This window comes from Salmo trutta, chromosome 12 (assembly GCF_901001165.1).
Source record: "Salmo trutta chromosome 12, fSalTru1.1, whole genome shotgun sequence".
NCBI lineage: Eukaryota > Metazoa > Chordata > Actinopteri > Salmoniformes > Salmonidae > Salmo > Salmo trutta.
This window is the reverse complement of record NC_042968.1, coordinates 3514357-3530585: the sequence shown is the minus strand read 5'-3', so window position 1 is coordinate 3530585 and position 16229 is coordinate 3514357.

Genomic DNA, 16229 nt, shown 5'->3' with positions numbered 1-16229 from the left:
CACTTCCTACGACGGCCGTGACATTGTCGCGCAGAACGTGCTGCAAGTCCTGCCTCTCCTATCTCCGCATTGGTTTATAGAAGCAGATACCCACGTGCCATCTCCTCATTGGTTATACCCACGTGAGTGATTGAAAGATGAACTGAGGTCGGTCGTCGTCATGGTAATACTATTAGATGCCAATCGCCATATAAAGTCCAAAGAAGAAAAAGCCTGGAAGGAGGAGAGATGACTAGAAACGATTCAGTTGACTGTTTTATGTGTGGATTAATTGTCAGAGTAGAGGACCTTGTGCATTTCAGGTGAAATAACAACTCATCGTTTATATCCCACAACAAAGTAGCTAGCAACAGCAAGCTAGCTAAATAGGACAAATTATCTAGCAACTGTAAGTGTAACGGTCGTCGTATATACTGGACCAAGGCGCAGCGGGTTGAGTGCTCATTTTATCTTTTATTTAGAACACTTAATAAACAAAACAAGAAAACGTACGAACGAACAGTATTGCAGGCTAACACAGCAGTGCAACAACAACTTCCCACAAAATCCCATGACAAAAACACCCATCTTAAATAAGACCTTCAATTAGAAGCAATGAAGAGCAGCTGCTTCCAATTGAAGGTCAACCCCATCAACTAAACATAGAAATAGAAAGACTAAACTCGAACATAGAAATATACTAACATAGAACATTAACCAAAACCCCGGAACACTCTAAACAAACACCCCTCTACATAGACACATATCCCGAACCACATAAAACAAACACCCCCTGCCACGTCCTGACCAAACTACAATAACAAATAACCCCTTTACTGGTCAGGACGTGACAGTAAGCTAGCTAGCTAAATTGCCATACATGTTTAATGCTTTTCGACCTGTCCCCAAATTAATAACTAAATTGGTTCAGAGTTTGTTTTGATACTTCAACCTGTGTGTCGTGATCGTGTTTGGTGTGGGGGGACAAAATCAATTTGCGCATGATGGCGCACGCGCGCGACCAGTTTGGGTACGGTGTAATCATAATCACTTATAACGTACAGCAACATAGTGCTTCATAAATGCTGGTCACTTTTTCCTCAACGATCATACAGCATTATAATGACCATCAGTGTTTTTGTCAATGAGCAGCACATCATTATTACTGAATCATAATATTTTTTTATGGTATGTTATAATATACTTATATATAATATAAGCCACTATAAAGTCATATTTGATTATTTTAGGTAAAGTGATGAAATGCCTAAGGCAGACAGCTGTTACTATACAATTATAAAGTGGTCATTGTATCTGCACATTAGATGTTCTTATGTCGTGAATGAGATGGCCAAGATTTCTGTATCTGTGATTTCTTGAAAGCCAGTATTCCCATTCAATTACTCTGGGTGTTCTTTTTAAAGCTTTGTGGTACGATTTCCTCGATGGTGCCACACATCCACCTTGAATGTCTGCCATGCTCGCTTTAATTGCAGAGTATGGGCTCTGGTGGTAGGATCTACAAAGTTCCTCTTGTGGCACACTGTGTGATGATCATAACATAACAACTTATGGTGTATTATATCTGTCTGGCTTAGGCATTTCATCACTTTACCTAAAGCAATCAAAGGTGACTTTATAGTGGCTTATAAGTATGCTTTAACACACCAAACAAAGATTATGATGCAGTAACAATGATGTGCTGCTCACTGACAAAAACGTATAATGGTTTATAACGCATTATGCATATGGACTTCATAGAACGTGTTGCCGATTATGTATTTTGTCTCTGAAGCTAGGTGCACCTTGGTGGTTGGAAAGCTAGGTTACGACAGTAAATATTTTCCTCTGTAATTTAAAAAAAGACACCTGCTTTCAGTGCTTCACTATTAATAACTTGCGTATGTGCATTTAGACCTTGTGAATGGAGCAAATGATTGTTTCCCAGTCCCATTGTATTTTTGTTTATGTGTTTTTGCTGTGGAACTCAAGGGGAAGGAAGCCTGCTCAATCAGTTGCACTAATTTTCTGGTAGGCCTTTCACACCACATCATGATGTGTTTCCACGCTAGGAATGGAATCAAAAAAGGAAAAGCTCACTCGTTGCCCGAGCTCATTTTGTTAACACCTTCGACAGCACTACTACAGCCTGTTGGTTCTCATAGTTGTATTTTTATGAAGAATAGTACATTCCATGTCTTCATATTGAAAACTGATGCACTGATAGTAATCCAGCACAAAGATTTACCTGGCTACAGAGCTAGTGATGAACAGATACCACCATTCCTTTCAGTAAAGTTAAACACAACCCAACAATATCAGACGCACAGACCTCCATTCTTATGACCATAAAGAGTCATGTTACAAAAGTCAGTCATAGTCCTTGTTCCATGAATACATTTCAATGTGCCTTTCCTGAGCCATGTTGTGCATAGTTGGCTTTCACATGATTAGCTCGCAATTGTCACATTGTCTTCTTAAAGAGAACTAGAGACCAGCCATCCACAAGTGGTGTGCGTGGTGCTTTCAACAGAAATCATCCGCCCCATTTTCAAAGTACATTGTGTACCACAGGGGACCTAGTGAGAGATTAACTTTGCTGGCCAGTAATGGAGGCCTCTGTAATAACAAAGCATGAGTGCATCGCATAGCGGAAATCCTTATTGCTTGGGCCAGAAGTTTTTTCTGACAAGGGCCCTATTAGACACAACGCCACAGCAAGAAATTCTATTTACATAATATGTACATTAACTTTTCAATTTACATTAGCAACAGAATGTCAAATCAAATGTTATTTGTCACATGCTTTGCAAACAACAGGTATAGACTAACAGTGAAAATGCTTACTCATGGGCCCTTCCCAACAATGCAGAGAGAAAAATAGAAAAGTAATAGAAATATTCAGTTTCAGGTTTTAATGTCACATGCATAAGTACAGTGAAATTCATTTCTTCCAACAACACAGTAATCAATATCAATGTAGTCCACATAAGGCAGAACAAAAACACATGATAAAAAAAGAAAATAAATAAGAACACAAGAAAGAAAGTATGCTATATATAGGGTCAGTTCCAATACGACATTTACAATGTGCATGGATACTGGAGTAATAGAGGTAGATACAGCATGTATAGGGATAAGGTGACTGGGCATCAGGATATATGATAAACAGAGTAGCAGCAACGTATATGTTGATTGTATGTAAGTGTGTGTGCGTGTGTGTGTGTACAGTAGAGTCAGCATAAATGTGTGTGCATGTTATGTGTGTGTGAGTGTGAACGTGACCGGTGTAGATTGCCTCTGCATTGTGTTTTGATCGGTTTACATATAACCAAAGGATCAGGGTTGGTGTTAATCTTTTATTCTCTGACTGTCACGTCTGCTCCCGCTCTTCCCTTCCAATAGCGCTTGAGGGCGCCAGATTACCCTGCATCACACGCTCCTGCCATCCATCACCCACACCTGCCTTCCCTCGTCACTCGCATCAGCGTTATTGGACTCACCTGGACTCACTTATCACCTGTTATTTCGTCCCCTATATTTGTCAGTTCCCCAGCTCTGTTCCCGGCTGCTGCATTGATTGTTTTTTGTCTGTAGTGTTAGTTTTGACGCTGTTCCTGTCTCGTGCTACAGTGAAGGAAAAAAGTATTTGATCCCCTGCTGATTTTGTATGTTTGCCCACTGACAAAGAAATGATCAGTCTATAATTTTAATAGTAGGTTTATTTGAACAGTGAGAGACAGGATAACAACAAAAAAATCCAGAAAAAAAACGCATGTCAAAAATGTTATAAAATGATTAGCATTTTAATGAGGGAAATAAGTATTTGACCCCCTCTGCAAAACATGACTGAGTACTTGGTGGCAAAACACTTGTTGGCAATCACAGAGGTCAGACGTTTCTTGTAGCTGACAACCAGGTTTGCACACATCTCAGGAGGGATTTTGTCCCACTCCTCTTTGCAGATCTTCTCCAAGTCATTAAGGTTTCGAGGCTGACGTTTGGCAACTCAAACCTTCAGCTCCCTCCACAGATTTTCTATGGGATTAAGGTCTGGAGACTGACTAGGCCACTCCAGGACCTTAATGTGCTTCTTCTTGAGCCACTCCTTTGTTGCCTTGGCCGTGTGTTTTTGGGTCATTGTCATGCTGGAATACCCATCCGCGACCCATTTTCAATGCCCTGGCTGAGGGAAAGAGGTTCTCACCCAAGATTTGACGGTACAGGCCCGGTCCATAATCCCTTTGATGCGGTGAAGTTGTCCTGTCCCCTATAATATTGCAAAGATCATACATTTTCTGTCCAAAGTTGATGCAGAAAAATGTATCCATGCCTTGGTTACTTCTAGGATAAAGCACCCGGATAAAGCACTAAATAAACTTCAGTTAATGCTAAATACGGCTGCTAGAATCCTGGCTAGAACCAACAATATCATATTACTCCAGTGTTAGCCTCCCAACACTGGCTTCATGTTAAGGCAAGGGCTGATTTCAAGGTTTTACTGCAAACATACAAAGCATTACATGGGTTTGCTCCTACCTATCTTTCCGATTTGGTCCTGCCGTACATACCTACACGAACGCTACGGTCACAAGACGCAGGCCTCCTAATTGTCCCAAGAATTTCTAAGCAAACAGCTGGAGGCAGGGCTTTCTCCCATAGAGCTCAATGTTTATGGAATGGTCTGCCTACCCATGTGAGAGACACAGACTCGGTATCAACCTTTAAGTCTTTATTGAAGACTCATCTCTTCAGTAGGTTCTAAGATTGAGTGTAGTCTGGCCCAGGAGTGTGTCATTGAAGGTCTGGATTTGGAGTCACACTCAAAATGAAAGTGGAAAACCACACTACAGGCTGATCCAACTTTGATGTAATGTCCTTAAAACCTCTTACATCTAGACGTTCCGCTAGCGGAACACCTGCTCCAATATCCAATGATAGGCGTGGCGCGGACAACAAATTCCTCAAAAATCCCAAAACTTCCATTTTTCAAACATATGACTATTTTACACCATTTTAAAAGACAAGACTCTCCTTTATCTAACCACACTGTCCGATTTCAAAAAGGCTTTACAGCGAAAGCAAAACATTAGATTATGTCAGCAGAGTAACCAGCCAGAAATAATCAGACACCCATTTTTCAAGCTAGCATATAATGTCACAAAAACCAAAACCATAGCTAAATGCAGCACTAACCTTTGATGATCTTCATCAGATGACACGCCTAGGACATGATGTTATACAATACATGCATGTTTTGTTCAATCAAGTTCATATTTATATCAAAAAACAGCTTTTTACATTAGCATGTGACGTTCAGAACTAGCATTCCCACCGAACACTTCCGGTGAATTTACTAAATTACTCACGATAAACGTTCACAAAAAACATAACAATTATTTTAAGAATTATAGACACAGAACTCCTTTATGCACTCGCTATGTCCGATTTTAAAATAGCTTTTCGGTGAAAGCACATTTTGCAATATTCTGAGTAGATAGCCCAGCCATCACGGCTAGCTATTTTGACACCCACCAACTTTGACCCTCACCAAACTCCGATTTACTATTAGAAAAGTTTGATTACCTTTGCTGTTCTTCGTCAGAATGCACTCCCAGGACTGCTACTTCAATAACAAATGTTGGTTTGGTTCAAAATAATCCATAGTTATATCCAAATAGCGCCGTTTTGTTTGTACGTTCAAGACACTATCCAAGGGTGACGAAGGGTTTCGTGACAAAACATTTCTAAATATTCCATTACTGTACTTCGAAGCATGTCAACCGCTGTTTAAAATCAATTTTTATGCTATTTTTCTCGTAAAAAAGCAATAATATTCCGACCAGGAGTCGTTGTTTATGTTCAAAGACGAAAGAATAAAAACATGGGGTCGCCTCGTGCACGCGCCTCAGTCTCATTGTACTCTGATCGACCACTATCAAAATGCGCTAATGTTTTTCAGCCAGGGCCTGCAAAGCCACCATTCAGCTTTTTCCCGTTTTCTGAGAATCTATGGGAGCCGTAGGAAGTGTCACGTTACAGCAGAGATCCCCTGTTTTGGTTAGAGATGATCAAGAAGGCCAAGAAATGGTCAGAGAGGGCGCTTCCTGTTTGGAATCTTCTCAGGTTTTGGCTTGCCAAATGAGTTCTGTTATACTCACAGACACCATTCAAACAGTTTTAGAAACTTTGGAGTGTTTTCTATCCAAAGCGAATAATTATATGCATATTCTAGTTTCTGGGCAGGAGTAATAATCAGATTAAATCGGGTCCGTTTTTTATCCGGCCGTGAAAATACTGCCCCCTATCCATAACAGGTTAAAACAAGTAAAAATGAGGCTCAGTAGTGTGTGTGGTCTCCACGTGCCTGTATGACCTCCCTACAACGCCTGGGCATGCTCCTGATGAGGTGGCGGATGGTCTCCTGAGGGATCTCCTCCCAGACCTGGACTAAAGCATCCGCCAACTCCTGGACAGTCTGTGGAGCAACGTGGTGTTGGTGGATGGAGCGAGACATGATGTCCCAGATGTGCTCAATTGGATTCAGGTCTGGGGAATGGGCGGGCCAGTCCATAGCATCACTGCCTTCCTTTTGCAGGAACTGCTGACACACTCCAGCCACATGAGGTCTAGCATTGTCTTGCATTAGGAGGAACCCAGGGCCAACCGCACCAGCATATGGTCTCACAAGGGGTCTGAGGATCTCATCTCGGTACCTAATGGCAGTCAGGCTACCTCTGGCGAGCACATGGAGGGCTGTGCGGCCTCCCAAAGAAATGCCACCCCACACCATGACTGACCCACCGCCAAACCGGTCATGCTGGAGGATGTTGCAGGCAGCAGAACGTTCTCCACGGCATCTCCAGACTCTGTCACGTGCTCAGTGTGAACCTGCTTTCATCTGTGAAGAGCAGAGGGCGCCAGTGGCGAATTTGCCAATCTTGGTGTTCTCTGGCAAATGCCAAACGTCCTGCACGGTGTTGGGCTGTAAGCACAACCCCCACCTGTGGACGTCGGGCCCTCTTACCACCCTCATGGAGTCTGTTTCTGACCGTTTGAGCAGACACATGCACATTTGTGGCCTGCTGGAGGTCATTTTGCAGGGCTCTGGCAGTGCTCCTCCTGCTCCTCCTTGCACAAAGGCGGAGGTAGCGGTCCTGCTGCTGGGTTGTTGCCCTCCTACGGCCTCCTCCACGTCTCCTGATGTACTGGCCTGTCTCCTGGTAGCGCCTCCATGCTCTGGACACTACGCTGACAGACACAGCAAACCTTCTTGCCACAGCTTGCATTGATGTGCCATCCTGGATGAGCTGCACTACCTGAGCCACTTGTGTGGGTTGTAGACTCCGTCTCATGCTACCACTAGAGTGAAAGCACCACCAGCATTCAAAAGTGACCAAAACATCAGCCAGGAAGCATAGGAACTGAGAAGTGGTCTGTGGTCACCACCTGCAGAACCACTCCTTTATTGGGGGTGTCTTGCTAATTGCCTATAATTTCCACCTGTTGTCTATTCCATTTGCACAACAGCATGTGACATTTATTGTCAGTCAGTGTTGCTTCCTTAGTGGACAGTTTGATTTCACAGAAGTGTGATTGACTTGGAGTTACATTGTGTTGTTTAAGTGTTCCCATTATTTTTTTGAGCAGTATATATATATATATATATATACACACATACATATATACATACTCATATTCATATACAGTGTGGCAAAAAAGTATTTAGTCAGCCACCAATTGTGCAAGTTCTCCCACTTAAAAAGATGAGAGATGCCTGTAATTTGTAAAAAAAAATCCAGAAAATCACATTGTAGGATTTTTAATGAATTTATTTGCAAATTATGGTGGAAAATAAGTATTTTGTCACCTACAAACATGCAAGATTTCTGGCTCTCACAGACCTGTAACTTCTTCTTTAACCTCTCTGGGCTCGGTGGGACGTTTGCGTCCCACCCTAGTCAGCAGCCAGTGGAATCCCGTGGCGAGATATTCAAATACCTTAGAAATGCTATTACTTCAATTTCTCAAACATATGACTATTTTACACCATTTGAAAGATAAGACTCTCCTTTATCTAACCACACTGTCCGATTTCAAAAAGGCTTTACAACGAAAGCAAAACATTAGATTAGGTCAGCAGAGTACCTGGCCAGAAATAATCAGACACCCATTTTTCAAGCTAGCATATAATGTCACAAAAACCAAAACCACAGCTAAATGCAGCACTAACCTTTGATGATCTTCATCAGATGACACTCCTAGGACATTATGTTATACAATACATGCATGTTTTGTTCAATCAATTGATTGATTGAAAATAAAATTATGAGATTTTTGCTGTTTTGTATTTCCCGCCATGCTATTTCACTGTCTGTCGAATAGTGTGTCCTGCAGGTGAGACGCTAGCGTCCCACGTAGCCCTGAGAAGTTAAGCAGGGAGTGCTTGGTGATAAAGGAGGAAGCAGCCTGCACAAAGGGGCAGAGTAAGGAAAGAGCAAAGAGTGTTATGAAGAGTGGGAGAAGAGAGAATAATATCTGTGAGATTACTCGTTGTGACCTGGACTGTCGGCTTAACCCCCTTGTGTACCAAACCGGATTGGCTGAGGACCCAAGTGTTAGGATTACCCCTGGAGAATGGACAACGAGAACGGCTTGTGGACTGTGAATTAATTGATGAATTCTCCCTTCTTCCCCAATGTACCAAAATCCCAAATAAACTCCCCATTTGCATTCTAGTTGTGCTATTGGTTATGGTTTTGTTATTGAACTTGGTGGCGTGGAAACCCCACACCCTTGAGCCTGCTACATATGGTAGAGAATGTGGTCAGCCCAAACCAAGCTCAATAACTAAACAGACACAGAGCACAATGGAAGCATTGCTGAAACAGCTGGAGGAGGTGAACAGCACAGCGGTCTATGCATCGGTAGCTGCTGGAAGAACAGCATCGGCAGACCGCTCTCCTGCGAGCTGAACTCAGCCAGCTGACAGCCGACCAGGCCGGCGTAGCGGTAGGCGCAGCATTCTCTCGTCCCAAACCCAGTAAGTTTATACTGACGCTGACAGAGGCTGACGACATCGAGGCTTACCTACAAGCCTTCGAGAGGACGGCGGCTAGCGAGAAATGGCCCCATGAGAAATGGGCCAACCTGCTCGCAACCTTCCTGTCAGGTCTTCTGTTCCACACCTATCAGGATATGACGGTTGACCAGGCGACGCATTACAAGGATCTGAAAAAGGAAATCCTGCGCTGGTACGGTTACACCTTGATTAGAACCTCTTGGGGATAGAATCCCACTGACGGGATTGCTAACATGGCGCGAAATTCAAAACAGCAAAAATCTAATAATTTCAATTTCTCAAACAATCAACTATTTTACACCATTTGAAAGATAAACATCTCCTTAATCGAACCACAGTGTCCGATTTCAGAGGCTTTACGGCGAAAGCATAAAGTTAGATTATGTTAGGAGAGTACATAGCCAAAAAAGTACACACAGCCCTTTTCAATTCAAGGACAGGCGTCACCAAAAGCAGAAAACCAGCTAAAATGATGCACTAACCTTTGACAATCTTCATCAGATGACACTCCTAGGACATTATGTTAGACAATACATGCATTTTTTGTTCTATCAAGTTCATATTTATATCCAAAAACAGCATTTTACATCGGCGCGTGTCGTTGAGAAAATGTGTCACCCCCCAAAACTGCCAGTGAATTTACAAAAAATACTCATTATAAAACGTGGTTAAAGTATTAAACTGTTATTCAAAGAATTATAGATTAACATCTCCTGAATGCAACCGCATTCAAAATAACTTTACTGGGAAAGCACACTTTGCAATAATCTGAGTACTCTGCTCAGAAAAATACACTAAGCAATACAGATAGCCGCCATGTTGGAATCATCTAAAATCATAAATAACATTAGAAATATTCCCTTACCTTTAATAATCTTCATCAGAAGGCACTTCCAGGTATCCCAGGTCCACAACAAATGTTGTTTTTTTCGATGAAGTTCATAATTTATGTCCAAACAACTCCATGTTGTTCCGTGTTGTTAGCGCGTTCAGTAGGCTACTCAAAATGTAGGGCGCGGGAGGGAAAAGTCACGCCGAAAAGTCAAAAAAGAAATCTATTTACGTTCGTTCAAACATGTCAAACGTTGTTTAGCATGACTCTTTAGGGCCATTTTTAACGTGAAACATCAGTAATATTTCAACCGGACCTTTCCTGTGTCTTGAAAAACGTTTGGAATACAAGGTCTCATCTCACATGAAGGCGCAATAATGAAGTGACGTCATCCCAGGGACATCAACTTCCCTTCCTTCTCATCCGGTCTCTGTTCATCATAGACGCTTCAAACAACTTTATAAAGACTGTTGACATCTAGTGGAAGCCATAGGAAGTGCAAAATGAATCCTTTGTCACTGTGTGTTCCATTGGCAATGACTCAAATAGTACAGCCACAAGATTTTCATTTCCTGCTTGTATTTTTTCTCAGGTTTTTGACTGCCATATGAGTGCTGTTATACTTAGAGACACCATTCAAACAGTTTTAGAAACTTCAGAGTGTTTTCTATCCAAATCTACTAATAATATGCACATTCTATTTTCTGGGCAAGAGTAGTAACCTGTTTAAATTGGGTACGTTTTTCATCCGGCCGTGAAAATACTGCCCCCTAGCTCCCAAGGGCACAAGTTTCCATGATTAGGCGTATGATCATACAGCATCCCCCAGATCACAAATGCATGATCTAATTAGGCTGGCCAACAGCTGGCTAGCTGCTAAATCCCTGACGCTCACGACCATCGAGAAAGTGGTTATTAATACATTTATACGCCCTCTCCCATTTGATGCTGGTGGAACTGGTGGAAGGACAACAGGTGGCTTTGGAGGTTCTGCGCAGCAGACAACCACGAAAGGCGGAACTCTCCACTCGTCTGAAGGAGCGAAAAAGGAGGACCATGCCGGGACCCCAGCAAAGGATGGGGGGACACCAACTGCCAGATCCCCAAGATACGCCCCTTCCTGAACCTGGACAGCAGGAAGCGCTACAAGTGTGGCGAGGCTGGACACATCACCTGGAACTGTCCAAATCGCGATGTCCCAATGCCTTCGTCCTTAGCCAGTGAGGTAGCCTGCATCCCTGCAGCTTACTGATGGCATGCTGGGCTGAGGAGAGTGGTCCTTCCCCGGTAAGAGCCAACGGAAAGGACAACACGGCAATTTTAGACTCCGGGAGTATGGTGACCCTGATCCAACCTGAATTCGCCCAGTCCCCGAACATGACTGACACTGTGGCCATCACGTGCATACACGGTGAGACCAAGGACTACTCTACCACACTCCTCCACCTACAGACCACAAAAAAACACATGGGACCAGTGGGAGTCGTCCCAAATCTGCCTGTGCCAGTCCTTATCGGAAGGGATTTTGCGATGTTCCTCCAACTGTGGACCAGTATGTCCAGAGACGTAGGGAACCAGAAGGGAGGAGGATGCTGGAGAGGTGGGAGGGACACCAGAAGGAAGGATGCCCGGATGTGTGGATTCCAGGAAGTGGACCCCCAGGCATCAACCAATCCCCTCTCGGAGGGGGACTCTGTTGAAGCCAGACTGGAGGGAGAGGTGGTTGGTCTGGAAGACATGTTCCCAATGGACCATGAGGTGGCACTAGAGTCCGCCTCTCTAGCGGGCCAGTTCAGCACGGCCCAACTGGAGAATTCCAACCTGGCCAGGGCTCTCCAGCAGGTGACCGTGGTGGAAGGAAAGCCCGTGGAGGGGGTAAGTCAAATGACCTACCCCCATTTCTCTATAAAGAAGTTGCTATATCAGATTGTGAAGAAGAATGACGAATGTCTGGAGTTGTTGTTGGTGCCCCGTCCCTTTGTACCATCTGTCCTGCAGTTTGCGCACTCCCACCTTCTTGGGGCTCACCTACGGGTGGAGAAGATCTTAGACAGGATGGTTTTGTTCTCTCACAGTTTAACAACCACAAAAGCATTCTCTCTCCCCTCAGTAATTTTGTGTGCATGTGTTTGTGGTATGAGTGTGTTTGTTTGTATTCAAATTAGATTACCCATGGGTGTGTGTGTCTGTGTGTGCGTTCATGCACATATGTCACCAAGTGTCAGGATACGCAAACCACACAAACTTTACTTCCATCTCGCAAGCCAATGTGACGAGTGGAATTTTCCATGTAGAGGATGAGTGCAGACTCCTTGAGTCAATACGAATATTCCTTTTAAATCTTCTGTTTAAAAAAAAAAATTGCCAAGTCAGAACACGTGCATCATTAGAAAAACAGGCAAATCCACACACATAGACGCTAACATACATATTGTACTAACAAACATACTAACATACAGGTATGCTAGCTCACAAGTAAACGTGAGTTCATGTGTAAAAACACACAGGCTCATGCAGGAGCATACGCATGCACACCACTAACCTGGCACATGCACGTCGAAAATATGTGAAACACACATGGATGTTCATCTCACGTGGACACGTGCATCTCAGTGTTTTGCACACTGTTATGATGTCTGGCTGGTGGTCACATGAAAATGTCCAATTTCCTTGGCAGGACAGACAAGGAAATATCAGAATTCAGAATGAATTCTTCCTTAGCAGCACATGTGAGTAGCATTGACTAGGGGTCTGGGCTGTGTTTCATTGAGAAGGATCCATCCGCAGCAGGGTCTCATTCACAAGACACCAAATGGTAGAAAACTGATCGAAACAGGAAAGTGAGATGAATAATTACATTATTTGGTATTAGAATTAGAACACAGGCTATGGCAGGAAAATACATATTTGGCTGCAAGAAGAGCCGTTGCTCCTTCGCCTATTAGTATTTTTTGTTTTTCCTCTGAGTTTAATAAAATTAAAAATTGGAATAAAAATAGTAATTTCTGTGAGTAATGAATCTCTTGGTGAGGAATATTTATCACAGTAAAGGAGAAAGTTGCATGTCTGTTTCTACCTCCCATGTTTGCAGTGACCACATACACGCTCCTCTTTGGGTAGCCATGTCTTTTTATGTCTGCCGGTTTCTATTGCCAATTGGTGGTCACTCAGCTTGTACTTGGTAAGGATCTGTCTCTGCTTCGTATCTCTGACAGGGTAGACATAATCAGCCAATTCAAATTAGCTGTTTAGGGCCAAATAACAATTTTGTCGGCTTTGGGATTTTGTTTAGTTTTCCAATGAGTCCTTTGATTGGTTCATGATTTTGTTTATTTGAATTATTTATTTTAAAGCAGTGCTGGTGTCAGCTTGGTTGGTTAGGTCCAACACCAGCTGACTGAGAGGGCTCATTCTGGGCTCAGCTCTTGGGTTTGAATTGAATTAAATTGTGGACTTGAATTTGGACTAGAATTTAGGTGTAGGCCAAAAAATTATGATTTGTTTTTGTATTTTCATTACTACTGGAAAGCAGCACAATTCTGCCCTACATGCATTAGTTGTCAAGGCTCAGAAGAAGACCCAGATGCAGACAGTTACAAAGTAACAAAAGTATTACAGAAACAGGGAGGCAGGCAAACGACAGGTCAAGGGCAGGCAGAGGTCAGTAGTCCAGAGCAGGGTCCGAAAGGTACAGAACGGCAGGCAGGCAGGCTCAGGGTCAGGGCAGGCAGAGGTCAGTAATCCAGGGTTGTGTGACAAGGTACAGAATGGCAGGCAGAATTATCAAAAACCCGGGAAAGCTAGAAAACAGGAACTAGAGAAAGACAGGAGCATGGGAAAAAATGCTGGTAGGCTTGACGAAACAAAACGAACTGGCAACAGACAAACAGAGAACACAGGTATATGTACACTGGGGATAATGAGGAAGGTGGGCGACATCGGGAGGGGCGTGGAGACAAGCACAAAGACAGGTGAAACAGATCAGGGTGTGACAGTATCCCTCCCTTTAGGGGTGCCACCTGGCATCCTACCTGGGTGCATACCTGGTTAACCGGGGTGCTGGCGTTGGAACTCAGCGATGAGGCCTGGGTCCAGGATGTCCCTAACGGGGACCCAGCACCTCTCCTCCAGTCAACCAGGTACTGGAATCCCCTGCCCCATGGTCGAACCTTCAGGTGGAGCCTCACCATGTACGCCGGTTGGCCGTTGATGAGATGGGAAGAGGGGTGAGCCTAGAAACAGGAGACAAAGGGTTTCATTTAATTCTAGACACATGAAAAGTTGAATGTAAATGGAGCGTACGGGGCAACAGAAGATGAACAGCAGAGGGGCTAATAATCTTGGAGATGGGGAAAGATCCGATAAAACGGGGGGGAAAGTTTGCGGGACACCACCCAGAGGGGCAGCTCTCGAGTGGACAGCCGTACCCTCTACCCGAGACGATTCCGGGGATCCGCGAAAGCAGTGGACAAACATCTGGGCCAAGGGTATGCCGACCCCTTCCTCTTGCTCCGGGAAGAGCAGGGGCTGATAACCCAGGGAACACAGGATAGGTGAGAGCCCAGTGGCAGAGCAGGGGAGGGTGTTGCGGGCAAATTCAACCCACACGAGTTGCTGTCTCTAACTGGTGGTGTTGGCAGAGACAAGGCAGCGAAGTGTCATCTCCAAGTCTTGATTGGCTCGCTCCGACTGGCCGTTGGACTGAGCATGGAACCCGGTGGACAGGCTGGCCGACGACCCCGCCTTCCAGAACCGGGACGAGAACTGAAGACCCCGGTCGGAGATCATGTCCCCCGGGAGTCCATGGATCCGGAAGATGTGCTGCACCATGAGCTGGGCCGTCTCTTTGGCAGAGGGTAGCTTGGGGAGAGGAATGAAGTGGGCGGCTTTGGAAAACCGGTCCACTACTGTCAGGATAGCGGTGTTGCCATCAGACCAGGGGAGACCTGTGACGAAGTCCACGGATATGTGAGACCAGGGATGGTGAGGGACAGGCAGTGGTTGAAGGAGAACAGCCGGAGCCTGCCGAGGAGTCTTGATCTGTGCACAGATCGTGCAGGCGGCGACAAACGCGGAGATGTCCGGGACCATCGTAGGCCACCAAAAGCGTTGCCGCACAAAGGCCAGGGTCTGGTGGGAGCCGGGTGGCAGGTAAGCCTGCAGAACCGAGGGGCGGACAGCGTCAGGAACAAACATCCAGTTATCTGGGCTCCCCTGGGGTTTGGCTGGGAATGCTGCGCCTCACAGACCTGCTTCCCTATTCCCCAGCTGAGTACTGTCACCAGGCACGAGGTGGAAAGGATAGTCTCGGGGTCAGAGCTATAGCAGCGTGCTAGCAAATCCGGCGTGATATTCTTGGATCCCGGTCGGTTGGAGATGGAGAAGTTAAACCAGGTGAAAAGCAGGGCCCACCTAGCTTACCTGGAATTGAAACGCTTGGCGGTGCGGAGATATTCCAGGTTCTTGTGATCCGTCCACACAATGAACGGATGTTCCGCCCCTCCAACTAGTGTCTCCACTCCTCCGACGCTATCTTCACCATGAGAAGCTCACGATTCCCAAGCTCACGTAATTCCTCTCCGTGGTGTTTAGGTGATGGGAGAGGAAGACGCAGGGATGTAACTTGAGGTCCAGGGCAGAACATTGGGACAGGACAGCCCCCACTCCGACATCCGAAGCATCGGCTTCCACCATGAACTGAAATGACTGGTCAGGATGAACCAATATGGGAGCTGTGGTGAAGCGGTGCTTGAGGTCCCGGAACGCCTGGTCCGCAGCTGGGGACCACATGAACTGAACATTGGGAGAGGTGAGTGCAGACAGGGGGAAGCTGTAACCCCGCGTAAAGTTGCCAACATTGCCAAATCCCAGGAAACGTTGCAGCTGCACTCTGGACGTAGGCTGGGGTCAATCCACCATCCCTTTATTTTTTTGAAAAAAATAAGGGAACACTTAAACAACACATCCTAGATCTGAATGAAAGAAATAATCTTATTAAATACTTTTTTCTTTACATAGTTGAATGTGCTGAAAACAAAATCACACAAAAAGAATCAATGGAAATCCAATTTATCAAACCATGGAGGTCTGGATTTGGAGTCACACTCAAAATGAAAGTGGAAAACCACACTACAGGCTGATCCAACTTTGATGTAATGTCCTTAAAACCTCTTACATCTAGACGTTCCGCTAGCGGAACACCTGCTCCAATATCCAATGATAGGCGTGGCGCGAATAACAAATTCCACAAAAATCCAAAAACTTCAATTTTTCAAACATATGACTATTTTACACCATTTTAAAGACAAGACTCTCGTTAATCTAACCACACTGTCC